The following is a 12,493-nucleotide window of genomic DNA, read 5'->3' as shown; positions in this document are numbered from 1 at the left end:
TCCTACATAAATTTTAAATGGCCTTCTGATTCTGTAGCACCAGGGTACAGAATTTATTCCAGCTCCTCTTCCTTTCTGGACTCAGATGGTTGAACACCACAGGCAGTGTTTCAGGTATGTTGGGGGACAGAGGTGAAATAGGACGTGCAGCTGATTTCTTAATCCTGACCTTGCTATTTTAATGATGAAAACTGAAGTAGTTCCATGGATGTTCTAGTCCATACAAGATCCTTATTCAAAGCAATGCTACCCACAGGAACAAGGGAGGCAGGAAGATAGCTTGAGCAACCTCTGAGGTTCATGATTCAGAGGATTAAACATTACTATAGACTCTTGCAAGGAAGAAAATAGTTTTTCAGAAGAGCAAATAACCAGGGTATTTTCCCAATAAGATGCCATAAGACAATCATGATATTGGCTTTGGAGGGAGGGAATCTACAGGTTAAAAAGCTGTGTGTTCACATGCTGTTTGAAGGCAATGGATTTGTCTTTCTGCAAATTTAGGTCACTGGAAGAATACTGGATTTTTTAGTTTTGCAGCGGTAGTTTAAAAACATATAAGAAGACAGAAAACAAAGGAAAGGGTCAGAGGATTATTTTTCATAGATTTTTCACATTTCATAGAGGCCCCTTTACAGGAAGGGATTGCAATACAGCTCATTATGCAAGGTAAATACAGTGTTTCTATAATATCGCTTGTTTTTTCCTTCTGTGCTATATGCAAACCTGCTCCTTCATTCACCAGAAGCATCATGATACAAGTCACAGACTTATCATGTAGCTTCCCCTCTTCAGCTTACAACTGTATGCAGCCCATGGGGAAATTAAACACACCTTAAAAATGTCTGAATATACCCATTGACAAAGATACTGGTTTTACAGTGGTTTTTTTTTTCAGTTTTTTGTATCATACTGTTCACAAACATTCAACTTACTGCCAGGTTTCTGGTTAACTAAAAAAAATTAACAAATGTGAAGCACAGATATTTATTTTAAAAATTAGATGTTTCCATTAGCTTATACCATTGTTCTGTAAATCCTAGCAATCCGGGTTATGCCAAAGAACTTAAAACCATGGAGCTCTGATTATACCAACCTGAAATCCAAGTGACCCCTGGGTTAGAGACAGTTTTTGTCTCATGCAAAGGGAGGCTGCTGTGAGGACTATAACAAACGCAGTCTCACTTAACCTCTTTTTGAAAATATAGTGAGCTCAGTTTTAAAAACAGTTAACGCTCAACTCTTGTTAGTCTGTGGCAGTTCCAGGATCAAATCACTTATAACCATCGTGATTTCCAGCTTAAATATACTTACAACCAGTTTATCCCTGCTTGTTCCTAATACCAAGGTTGTTCTTAGGTTGCTTAGGTAGCTTTTCTCCCTTAATACTCATCTCCAAAACATAGTCAATGACAATGATTGTATCCCCTCTTGATTTTGTCAGGCTGTGGAAGCAGTGATCTCCACTTTTCTCTTCTATGATACATTTCCCAAACCTCCCATTATCCCATCACCCTTTCCAGCATCAGTTTGAGCTCATCTTTCTTAACCATGGGTGGTCAAAATTTTACACAGCCTTCCTTGTGCAGAGCACTCTTCTCAGGGCCTCATCCAACGGCGCCAACATTTCCCTATCTCGACCTGAAATATACTTCCTGATGCATCCAAGTGGTACTTTTATATTGTATGCTGTTATTACGTTTATATGGTTTCCTGGTGTTGGGGGTTCATATTCTTCATATGGCCATGTAGGACACACAGACCTTTTTCTATCCCTAGCTATAATACATTGTGTCAATGAAACAAATCACAAAAATCCTATATGGTGAAAACTGCTTACCAAAAACTACTTACAAAATAGGCTGCCAAAGATTTGTTGAAAAACAACTATCTACTGAAACTGGAATTACATCTGGATGTAGTGAATGTGCATGAAGTGAATGTCTTAATCAACTCTGTTAAAGAGGCAAAAAGTGAATGTTTGTTAGATATTATTGTGACTTGCAAACAAAAAAGCATTTTTATTACTGTTTATTGCTTGCATTGCAATAGTGCCAGGCAGCCTCCCACCAAAAGGAAACTTCTATTGTACTGGGTCTCAAACAAACATAAATTAAAGCAAAACAAGGAAAATATTCCTCAGCAAAGTATTTTCTACTCTAACTTGAAAAAAAAAAAAAATGTCCAGGGAAAGTGGGGTTTTAGGTCACTAGAAGGTAACATGGGAAATAATAACTCTATGATGACTACTCCTCAGGTCAGCTGAAAGCTGCGCATCCACACATGTGACCAGAGTGGCAAAATATCTTCCTTCATGGAGAATCTGGGCATGAAATGGATGCTCAGGAAGTATAAAAGGAGGTATTAAGAAAGTACATTGAGAGCATGGCATAAAGATGTCCAAACAGTATGGAACAAGGAGGCAGATAATTGTGTTTGATTTTACACTAAAACTAGTTCTAAAAGAGCAGACATACTGTTTGAAAGGCACTGTCTCCTCCAAGATCTGTGTCTTCTCATCATAATTCTCCTCTGCAAAGGCTTAAAAAAGTCAGATGGGATAAAAGAAACCTTGTTTATAAAACTCACAAAAAGCAGATTGAACCGAGATCTGGTTTTGAATCAGCATGTGCCAGCTGAAAAACTAACTATACTTCTGCCCAAGTTTAGTGCTTTTGGAGAAGAACATGCCTGTAGTATTTAGTACAATTGCTGAGACTCTTTCAGAGATTCCCAGGATGTAGATACTTTTAAAAAAAAACATCCAAAACCCAGAAACAAGTATCAGCATTAAAAAACAAAATAGGTGAATAGGATTTGCTTTGTTAGATCACAATCTAAATGCAATGCTGGAAGCAGTGTTAGGAAAAGCCTCAAGCATAGGAAAATACTCCAGTAAGAAACAGAAAATGATGCTTGCAGCTAGTTATAATAACACGTTATTCACAGGCATTGCTGACTTAGAGTTTATCCTTAAAACTGCTACCTTGTATAATAATTCAAACACTGGCTCACTCCAGATCCTGCTCTTTCAAATAACAGAAGAGTTGGCCAAACTGCTATTAATACGACCTGATGTGACCAGAGGCAAGCTGGCTCAGCAAAGGAAAACCAGTGACACCCTTTGGATTTATGCTGATATAGATAGGTTCAGCAACATAAAAGCCACCTGAAATAAGATGGGAACCAGCCATCCCAGCGATGGGGTGATCTAGGCAATGCAATGGAGCTGCAGGGTTGGGAACTGACTGAAAGGGGAACAGAACAGGACTGCAAGAGAGCAAGGACATATCCTCACAAAAGGCCAAAAGTAGCACTAAGAAGCAACAGGAAAAGCCTCAGCTGTAAGCCTCAGACACGAAACTGTGGTAGGTGAGCAGCAGAGAGTGCCAGCTGGGAATCATGCTATGAAATGAAGCAAACGGCAGCCTCTTTCCTCCAACCCCAACACCACACAATAATACAAATGAAGATCGATGAAGTTTACCAGCCTACCATGCCAAGACATTACAGGGTATGTCTAATAATCCATGTCCCGGGTAATCTCTGGCCTCAGACGTTCTGCAGACAGAGATACAACAGGACGGAGAGGTGACTCAACAGGACTTGAAGAAGGAACTCAGACTGATGGGTGAAGATGTCTACAGCACCATGGGGAAGCTGGCCCGTGGCTGGACTACTAGCTACCACTCTGGTATTTCTGTAGCTCTCTATATAAAAAGATGGAATGTAGTTACAAGCTTGGAGGTTTTCTGTGTTTTTACACAATGTACAGAGTATGAAAAACATCCTAAAAAGAATGCCACAAAATCCACAGGAGATCGCCACATCTCACTTTCAATTTTGGAGAGGCAGAGACTGAAGCAAAACAGAACTTATCAATGGACTTTGAATAGATAACATTCACTTGCATGTCAGCTTATAGGCTCAAACATTACTCATCTGGTCCTAAGTAATTATGGTTAATGAGACTACAGGTAGTCTAAATGATAGATTTTCCATGAAGACTATTTCATGCTACTCTTTACCCCATAGCAGAATTTGAAGTATTGCCCATTTAAAGACCATGTTGACAAAATTAGTGCAATATTTAGAGACATGTTGGAAAAGAAAGATTTTTTTTCCACTGTTGCAGAACAGTTTCAAAGCAGAAGTGGTATTGCATGGCAAATGCCACATTAATCAGTGGCAGACTGTAATAAATTCTTCACAGAAAATCATCTTAATTAGGCCTGGATATTTAATCTGAAGAATGGTTGCCACAATTGGGTTACAGCTGTATGATGGCTTTGAACTCAACTTCATTCATTACATAGAGGTGAGAAATAGTATAAAGACACTTTTCCAAATAGAGATGGCTTGCCTTGTGCATGATTGGCCTGGTTTCCATAAACTTCAAGGCATGTAGCCTTGAAGAAGCAGCTCACATAAATGTGACAAGGCTGGTTTCAAATTAGCTGTGTTGGCTGTCAGAGCGTCCCCACAATGTGGGAATCATCGTGAACTGCACAGAACTAAGTTCAAAAATTAGCTGCTTGTCTTGGGGCAAGTGCTAGACTAAGTGGCTCTCGGTACCTTCATCTCCAGTACACCTAATTTAGCTGCAGTCACATTGGGTAGTCCATGTCTAACCATTTCCCACTGTGTGACATTGGCATAACCCCATGAGAGCTGTGAGGCACTGTGCTAAAGGATCTGCTGCAATGCCCAGTAGCGTGATTCTGGGGGATGAGGAAGACCAACTCAGAGGTATCGTCATACATTCGAACTAGAGCTGCCTGTGCACAACCAGGGCAGACGCTTCTCTAAATGCATGAACAGCACAGAATTATTTCAATGAGGGACATATCAGAAACACACAGAACAAATCAAGTGAACTTCATTTTCATCTATTCTTCTCATGTACTTCTCTCAGCAGAAATAAGTCCACGCGCCAGACCCTGCGTAGTAGAGAGCCCAGATGAAGTCTGCGAAACAGGGTTTTTATCTTCATTGAAACTCCACTCAGTAAACTTCTAGTCAGTCTGCAGGAAAAGCTCATGGTCCTCTGCTATGGGCATACTTGTGGAAGGCCGTTGTTACTTCTTTATATCCCTTAGTTTTATCTCCAATTTGGGTTTGGCCTTCCCCATTTCATCAGTGAGTACCCAAGCAATAATTTTAAACATGTCCCCTTGCTTGTCTGTCCGTGTTTCTGCTGCTTGTATGGTCTCATTTCCATTTCAGACCATTACAAATCTCCTTGCTTAACCAAGAAGACCTCTACTATAATTCCCTGTCTTCCTGCACAAGGGTCAGATTGGTCCTCAGCTTTCAGTAAGTTTTTGTCAAAACCTCTTGAGCACCTTTTCTCCTTGTGGCAGCTTTTCAGAAGATCTTAAATAATTAGCTAGCTACACTTCACTGTGTAAATTATGATCTGATTATTCCTACAGCTGGTTTCAATAACTTTTTAGAACAATGTTTGATTTATCTGATGGGAGAAGAGGAGTCCATTTTCCTAGATTTCTCTTATTCCCAGGTAGTTTTTTAATTTGAATTCCAAATATTCTTGCCTTTCTTTTTCAGACCAAAATATCTAGATTAATGAAGGCATTTAGAAAAAAATGTGCTTTATCTAACTTGTAGTAAAAATCAGTATTTTCAGAAAACATCATGAATTTTAAAAATTAATCTAAAATGGCAAAATACGAGCACAGCTCTTCTTCATGTTTAGTTGTTGCCACTAGAGTGAGCCCAGCAATAACTAGAAGGAAGAAAATTAAAAACAGCAAAAAAACCACATGTGCCTTTTGTCCCATATTGCGCCTGTGGCTTAATTATATAGCTGCATTGTGTGCTTAACGAAAAAGCAATAAAGGCACTGCAAGAAGTACCATTAATGAGTCAGCATCACCCCCCTGAAGATCAGCTTAGTTACTGGAATCTTTCTGCTGGAAATGCCTTTTATTTCTCATGTTCAGCATTGTCTCTGGTGGTCAATATCCAGAAGTCTCCAGTTTGTTTGTACTGGTGTAAATATCTACCAAATGGTGAAGATCGAGGTAATGCGCAAGATCACAAACAGTTCCTAACAGTTCAGCACTGTGGATCCACCATGTAGAGGGTAAACTCAATGAGAGGATGTTAGCACGGAAGTAACAACTCAAAACAGGAGATTTTAAAGTTGAGAACAGTCTACAATGGGAAGAAGGCACATGGTGAAAACATGAAAGCACATGGTGAGAACATGCAGAATGGGGACAAGGCAGAGAAGATGGTACCGAATTACATGTATGTCCTGGAACTTCCTGCTATGAGGAATTTCAGGATGTTAGACATTCTTGAAATTCTTATTATTCTACTGCCCCTTCAAAGACCTAGGACTTGGCCAATTTCAACTTTTGGAAGTTGAAAGCAAGCCTTCCCTGAAGGCAGGGTAACTTGTTAAGAACCACTGCAGGATTGCTCTGCACCTTCTAGTACACCAGTTTTGAGGAAGCATTCTACAACATTTAAAAATCACATTTTTACCAATGTGTTTATGGATAATGGCTGAGTAAGGTTGGAGGAAAGTTGTAAGTATGGAAAGGGTAGAATAATCTTTTTGTGAAAATTGCAGTTTGGTAAAGAAAACAGTTGTTAAAGAAGAGTTTCATTTTGGCGGGTTGGGGGGGAAGCCACTGTGAAAAAGCCTGTTTTGGAATGGCCATTGAACACACAGGGAAGGTACAACCTCTCTCCACACTACCACCTGAAGGGTGTTGAAGACCTCTCCAATAATGCCACATATCATGGATATATCCATCAACACAGATTCAAGATGAGCTCTTACATCAGTGCACTTAGGTGATCTCCAAATATAGTAGTAGCCAGGGCCATGGGTTGCTGGGTCCATCCTGTGACTTTGGAAACACTGCCTCTCTGCTCTGGATTTAAACACTTTATTTCTTTCATTAGCTGATGCTCCATCTTGGTGTTGCAAGAGAATAGCAAGCACATGGAACACATTTGCCCTTCTCCAAAAGCTGAATAATTCACTGGATAATCTCCATTCTTGGTGAATGGAAAGCTGAAAGCTATAAACTGTATTTTAAAAGTTCATTGTGAACACAGAGTGCTGCAGGAAGTAGCAAGCTTATCAAAGATCTTTACGTTGCCTACAGTATCAAATGTTATGTTCACAGGGAAACCAGACAAACAAATTGGCAGGATATGTCAATAGAGTCTAGACTGGAAAAGGTCCCCTGAGAAACTAATTCCAAATATTTAATCTACCACCTTTTACATATTTTTATCTACAATAGTGCAGCTTTTCACACACCCATATTTTAAGAAAAATGTAGTTGAAAAAAGAAGAAGAAGAAAAAAGGAATTACTGTGCTCCTTTTTATCTGCCTGCATGTTTTCCCAAATGCAACTTGAAGCCTCATTCAGCAGAATATTTACATATGTGCCTATGTCATTCAGACTGCTCACACACTTTCTGTACTCACTGGAGCTCATCTGATGCTTTAAATTAGGTGTTGAAATGCCCTACTGAATCAGAGCCATAATTCAGATTTCTTTTTCTTTAAGGTGGAGAATGAAGAGCTAACTCTTCCTCCTAGAAGCCACAAGAGTTTGTAAAGAAAGGCGATGATGTGGGAAACCTTGTGCCCCTCTCTCCGGGGTGACGTTTGATGTCATTGCCAAACCTACCATGTCAAAAGTACTCCAGATAGTGAGGTGTGACATGGCAGTCAGCTCCTTCATCAGCATTTCAAGCACTCTCAGATCATTGGCTTTGCATGTGTGTATTTTGTACCCCTGTTTGAGATGATGCCGTTAACGAAAATATAATGGAAAACATGGAAAATGACTGTGAACTCTTCCAAAAGTGTTTGGCATTACAGAGGATAGGCCTGTTCATAAAGAATTGAATTAAAAAGTTATAAAGGAAATCCCAGGTTACAAGGCAGACTTTGTTTTTAAAGGGCTATTCCAGCTTTAGCCCATTTCTCATTAAAACCATGGCTTTGCAAGAATTTATGTCCAACTTGGGTGACAGAAGAATTTTATTAGAAGAAACATGTATTATTTTTAAAAGCCAATGCCATGCTGTCCTGTGTGTTTTGTAGCATCACTCATTGCTTCTGTCTGCTAAGTCTGGATAAAGAATTTAATTGCTAATAACATAGTAATTGGTCTGATTTTGTGAAACTGAAGGGGAAGTGTTTTTTTTCTCCTCCAAGACATGCAAAACTTAATCCTTAGTTCTTTTAAAGGAAAAAAACCTTAATCTGAATGCGATAGAATGTAGGTTTTATAGATTTTTTTGAAATGTGTGCACTGTGTATGCTTGTGGACATTCTTCTTCATATTCTACTTACACAACTGCCATTGCATGCATATTAAAAGAAAAAGTGAAAAAAGCACAGCCGTTGAAGATATCATTAGTATTTAATTCCTCTGCATATGGTTATTTTTAAAATTTCTTTTCCTTTCCCAGAGAAGCATATTAAATGCCTTTTCTACGACTTATACACAGGACATTCCCTAGTGCTGAATATCCTTTTATCAAGTTGATTCTGAAATCACTATGATTTTATGCCACATTAAAACATACTGTATTGAAAGAGCATATAAGCACTTATTTCTTGTTACAGGCAAACACCCATTCAGCACTCCTCATGACATCTCGGGAACCTGTCTCATCCTATTGCTTTCTTATTGCTTTTCAGGATATTTCACCAAAGGAATGAGAACAAATCAACAAGAAACTTGCACAGAAAAAGCACAAAAATTTTAGATGTAAATCTCCAATTATCAGTGACTGAAAGGGCAAAGGACCCCACTCCAGTGCCACACTCAATATTCCTCACAGGTGAGCTCTTTCTAGAACACTCACTTTTCTTTGTCAACTCTTGTCTGACAGTAGAGTTTGAAGTTTCTGGGTTTATCAACTCAAGTTTTGTCTGCATACAGTGTTTTCATCTGTCCATCCCCTCTTTGCCAAAGAGAAATGCCCCCTCACCTTTGTTGCCAAATTAGACAGCCCTTTCTGTGATTACTGGAAAATTACCTCAATGGTTCTTTCAGTGACAACAGTACTCTTTGGGACGTCTTTAATATGGCCATATCATTCTTTCATTGCAACACAGAATCCTTATTGAAAAGCAGCAGTAATGCTATTTAGAACATTATACAAAGGAAAACACATTTAAATACCTTGAATGATGGTTCGTCAAAGATGAAAATCACAGTATTGCCTGGTCCTCATCTTGAGTCTTTTTGAGTTGTTTTTATGACTGATGTGTTGCTGAAAAATAAACATGAGATATAAAGAAATAAAATAGAGTAGTTAATAGGATCCTACCAGCACTGACAGTTTACTGCACTTTTTGAATTTATGTTTTCAGTCTCTCATTCCACAAATAGTCATGGCTCTTCACCTTTTGTGCTTTAGTTTCCTAATGCATCACTTCCATGGCACTGATCTCTTTGAGCAGTGCTGTTTGTGTTTAAAGTGTTGTGGAAACAACAGCCAGAACCAACCAGTCTGCCTGAAAGAGTGAAAAGCTATGTTTTTCTGGTAGCAAAATACTGGTTTAAATATAATGAAATCCCATGTCTGTTACAGTAGTGCATGTAAGGAGAAGAATTCTTTTAAGAGCTATTTTTGCCATTCCTGTGAACCTGAAGCCATGGCAGTGTTTTGCTGGTTTCTATGGTGCAATTTCAATATGCAACAATCTCTCCAGGTTGAATAATTTGGAATCCACATGTGCTTTGCAGTTTTGAGATAATTTGATCTGAATAGCAGTTTCGTGTAAATGTTTTGGCAGTAATGAAAATATCCTGAACATTACTACATACAGCTTGAAACACCAATAACAATTTTACATGCCAGCAGTGAAAGAGCATGATAGGCAGGTTAAAAATCAGTAGTTCCTCTCTCTGAAATGGATATTTTTTTCACTGAAAGGTTTGAAAACAAATCTTTCAACAGGTTATTTCTGTATTAACGTGATACCAGCAACGTCTGTGCAGTTACCTCTCTTCTCCTGTGGGCAAGCACTGTTCAAGGGAGCTTGAAGGAACACAGCTCTTGCTTGCTTGGCCCCACAGCTGTGGGGTAAACATGGGAAACAATGTTTCAAATGTTAAATAATTGGGGGAAGTGAATGGAGAATGATAACAACAGCAATAGGGAAATTCTCAAGTGATTTGAGAAGGTTGTCTGGTGCAGGCTGGATGTTTGATTATGTATGCACTGGATACCCACCTCTCTCTACTTGAATAATACATGGGAACCAAGAATTGTTTACTTTAAAATATCAAAATGAGAAATGACCATGTTCTGAAAATAAAACCTGGGAGTTTCAACTCTGCCACCTCTAAGAAAGCCCAGTGGGAGGGATAGGGTTGCTGGAACTAGGGGAGGCCTCCTTTTCCTTATTTGTTATCATTTAACAAAATCTGAAGGCATCTTCCTTTGCAGAGAGCCAGAAATAATTCCTGTGCAGCTCCAGGGCCTTGCAGAGGTTATGGTGCCCATTTCTCTGGCTGGTGTTAAACAGAGGGCTTCAGGATCCTACTGGGGCTGCATCACATTGCCAAACACTGGACAAGAAAAAACAAAAGAGCAGATGTAGAGTGGAGTGTTTCTGACTAGTAACAGATGAAAACAGAGTGCTCTTTAGCCATCTTCTGCCTCTGATATTCTCAAATACAACTGGTTGTGTTCCACTACTGGGGAGATTTTTCAGGGTTACATTTGGGAGTGCATGGTCAGCAGACTAAAGATTCCAACCAAAATGCTCCTATTAATTAGTGAGTGTTTCCGAAACCTTAACATTGTGAATTAATGTTGTATTCCCAGCCTTTGCTCTGACTCTGCTTGGAATTAGTAACCCAAAGTTTTATGGTGATAAACTCCAGTATCCTACTGAGAAGAATTAGTGTATGTGTTGTCTACATACTAACAAATGCAACCATGTTTCTGCATGTCACTGAAAAATAAAAAGGACTGTACACATGGCATATATATAACACAATGTTAAGATGCCTGCATCTGGGAGACAGACTGTAGCCACCGCTTCAGTCCTGCGATGAGGCAGCCCAAGCAGTGTCAAGAACTGAGAGGTCCCTGCCTTACACAGAGTGAAATGTGGTGTCACTGACATCCATAGCAAAATTCTCAATGGCTTTTGTGTTTCACCCGAGCTGCATCATGATTCCCCATATATGGAAGCAAGTATTTTACCAGAATAAGCTAATCAAAGAATATGTAATCACTTAGGCAATTTGTAACAGTATTTACAAAATGTGAATCTCAGATTTATTTTGCACAGATCTTCTTTCTCTATCCAAAGTTGCTTGTTAAGCAAACTCTGAAGACTGTTAAATATTGCTTGATTAACTTTTACACAATATTATGAATAGTGTGTTTGGAAAGGACTTTGAAATAGATCTGGCCACAGCCTTACAGCAAACCTCCCAAACTAATACAATTTACTAGGTTCATATTGATGTGGAAAGACTATATTTCTTTACATCTGTTAGCTTACCTTAATTAATTTATTCTTCTCATTATGAATCCAGTTTAACACCTTCAAACACTGCAAGTTTTTGTTTGTGTAGCCTCCTCCATTTTCTCCCCTTCTTGTGTAAAAGAAACATCCAGCATATCAAATGGCAAGCAATGCTCTATTTGCTTTATCAAGTATAAACTCAGCTAAAGCCATCAGCTAAATACTCTGCGCATTTCAATCCCGTTATCACTAGTCCCACGCTTTGCAGAGATCCTGTTTCTTGTCTGCAGGCTTGTGAGCCTTTCCACGGCACGTTGGCTCCAGATGTGCGGTCGCCGTGTTCCCCAGTGGTGTGTGAGCGATGGGAATTGAGCTGTGACACTCGCCCGAAACCTCCCACACCCCAACCCCTGTCCGTAGCCACCTCCTAATGGGTTTTTCACACTTGTTTGAGCTTTAAGGTTCCAAGCAGGGAACTTGCTCCGGGACAGGGACCATCCCACTGGGGATCTGCAGAAGGGATAGGCTCATCCCCTGCACTGTCTCAGGGAATACTGAGCAAGAATCGAACTGATTGAAAAAACAGAACTCTCAAAAACCCCATTTTATTGTGGTTTGTTTTTTTTTTTTTTTTCCTCTTTGGTTCAAATCATTTTGGGTTGATATTCTTTACAACATTAACCTTTCTTGATCAGTGCTTTTAATACAGCTGTCTGAATCAACCGAGGAAGATGTTAAGAAATCTTCTCTCCCACGGCTGCATTACCAAGGATGTTTCAATGAAAACACAGTTCTTTTGATCTTAGTTATTTGGGAGCTCTTCTTCTGCAGCTTGTATCTCAGCAGAAAACCTAACAATCTGTTTGCGCTTACTGAGAAAAAGATATTGTCGCCTCGCCAACATAATTACATTGGTGAGTTAGGGAATAATGAGTGAGAACAGATGAAATATTTAGATATAAATAGTCTGTTTTCATGTGCTGTGATTGTCGCTAATA

General features: G+C 39.2%; 1 long non-coding RNA gene across 1 annotated transcript in view; it reads right to left on the bottom strand.

Moving 5' to 3' along the window:
- Positions 1-11,628, bottom strand: part of LOC116962788 — a 34,417-nt gene extending 22,789 nt beyond the window's left edge. Inside the window, exons 1-3 of the long non-coding RNA XR_004407810.2 lie at positions 11,532-11,628; positions 9,190-9,280; positions 3,496-3,561 (exon numbers count right to left, since the gene is read on the bottom strand). This is a non-coding gene — a long non-coding RNA (uncharacterized LOC116962788). The remainder of the gene's footprint in view (positions 1-3,495; positions 3,562-9,189; positions 9,281-11,531) is intronic.
- Between the last annotated feature and the right edge of the window lie 865 nt (positions 11,629-12,493).

This window comes from Tyto alba, unplaced genomic scaffold, assembly GCF_018691265.1.
Source record: "Tyto alba isolate M040663 unplaced genomic scaffold, T.alba_DEE_v4.0 Super-Scaffold_23, whole genome shotgun sequence".
NCBI classification, from domain to species: Eukaryota; Metazoa; Chordata; class Aves; order Strigiformes; family Tytonidae; genus Tyto; species Tyto alba.
Note: the sequence above shows the minus strand (reverse complement) of the source record. Positions and strands in the feature narration are given on the sequence as shown.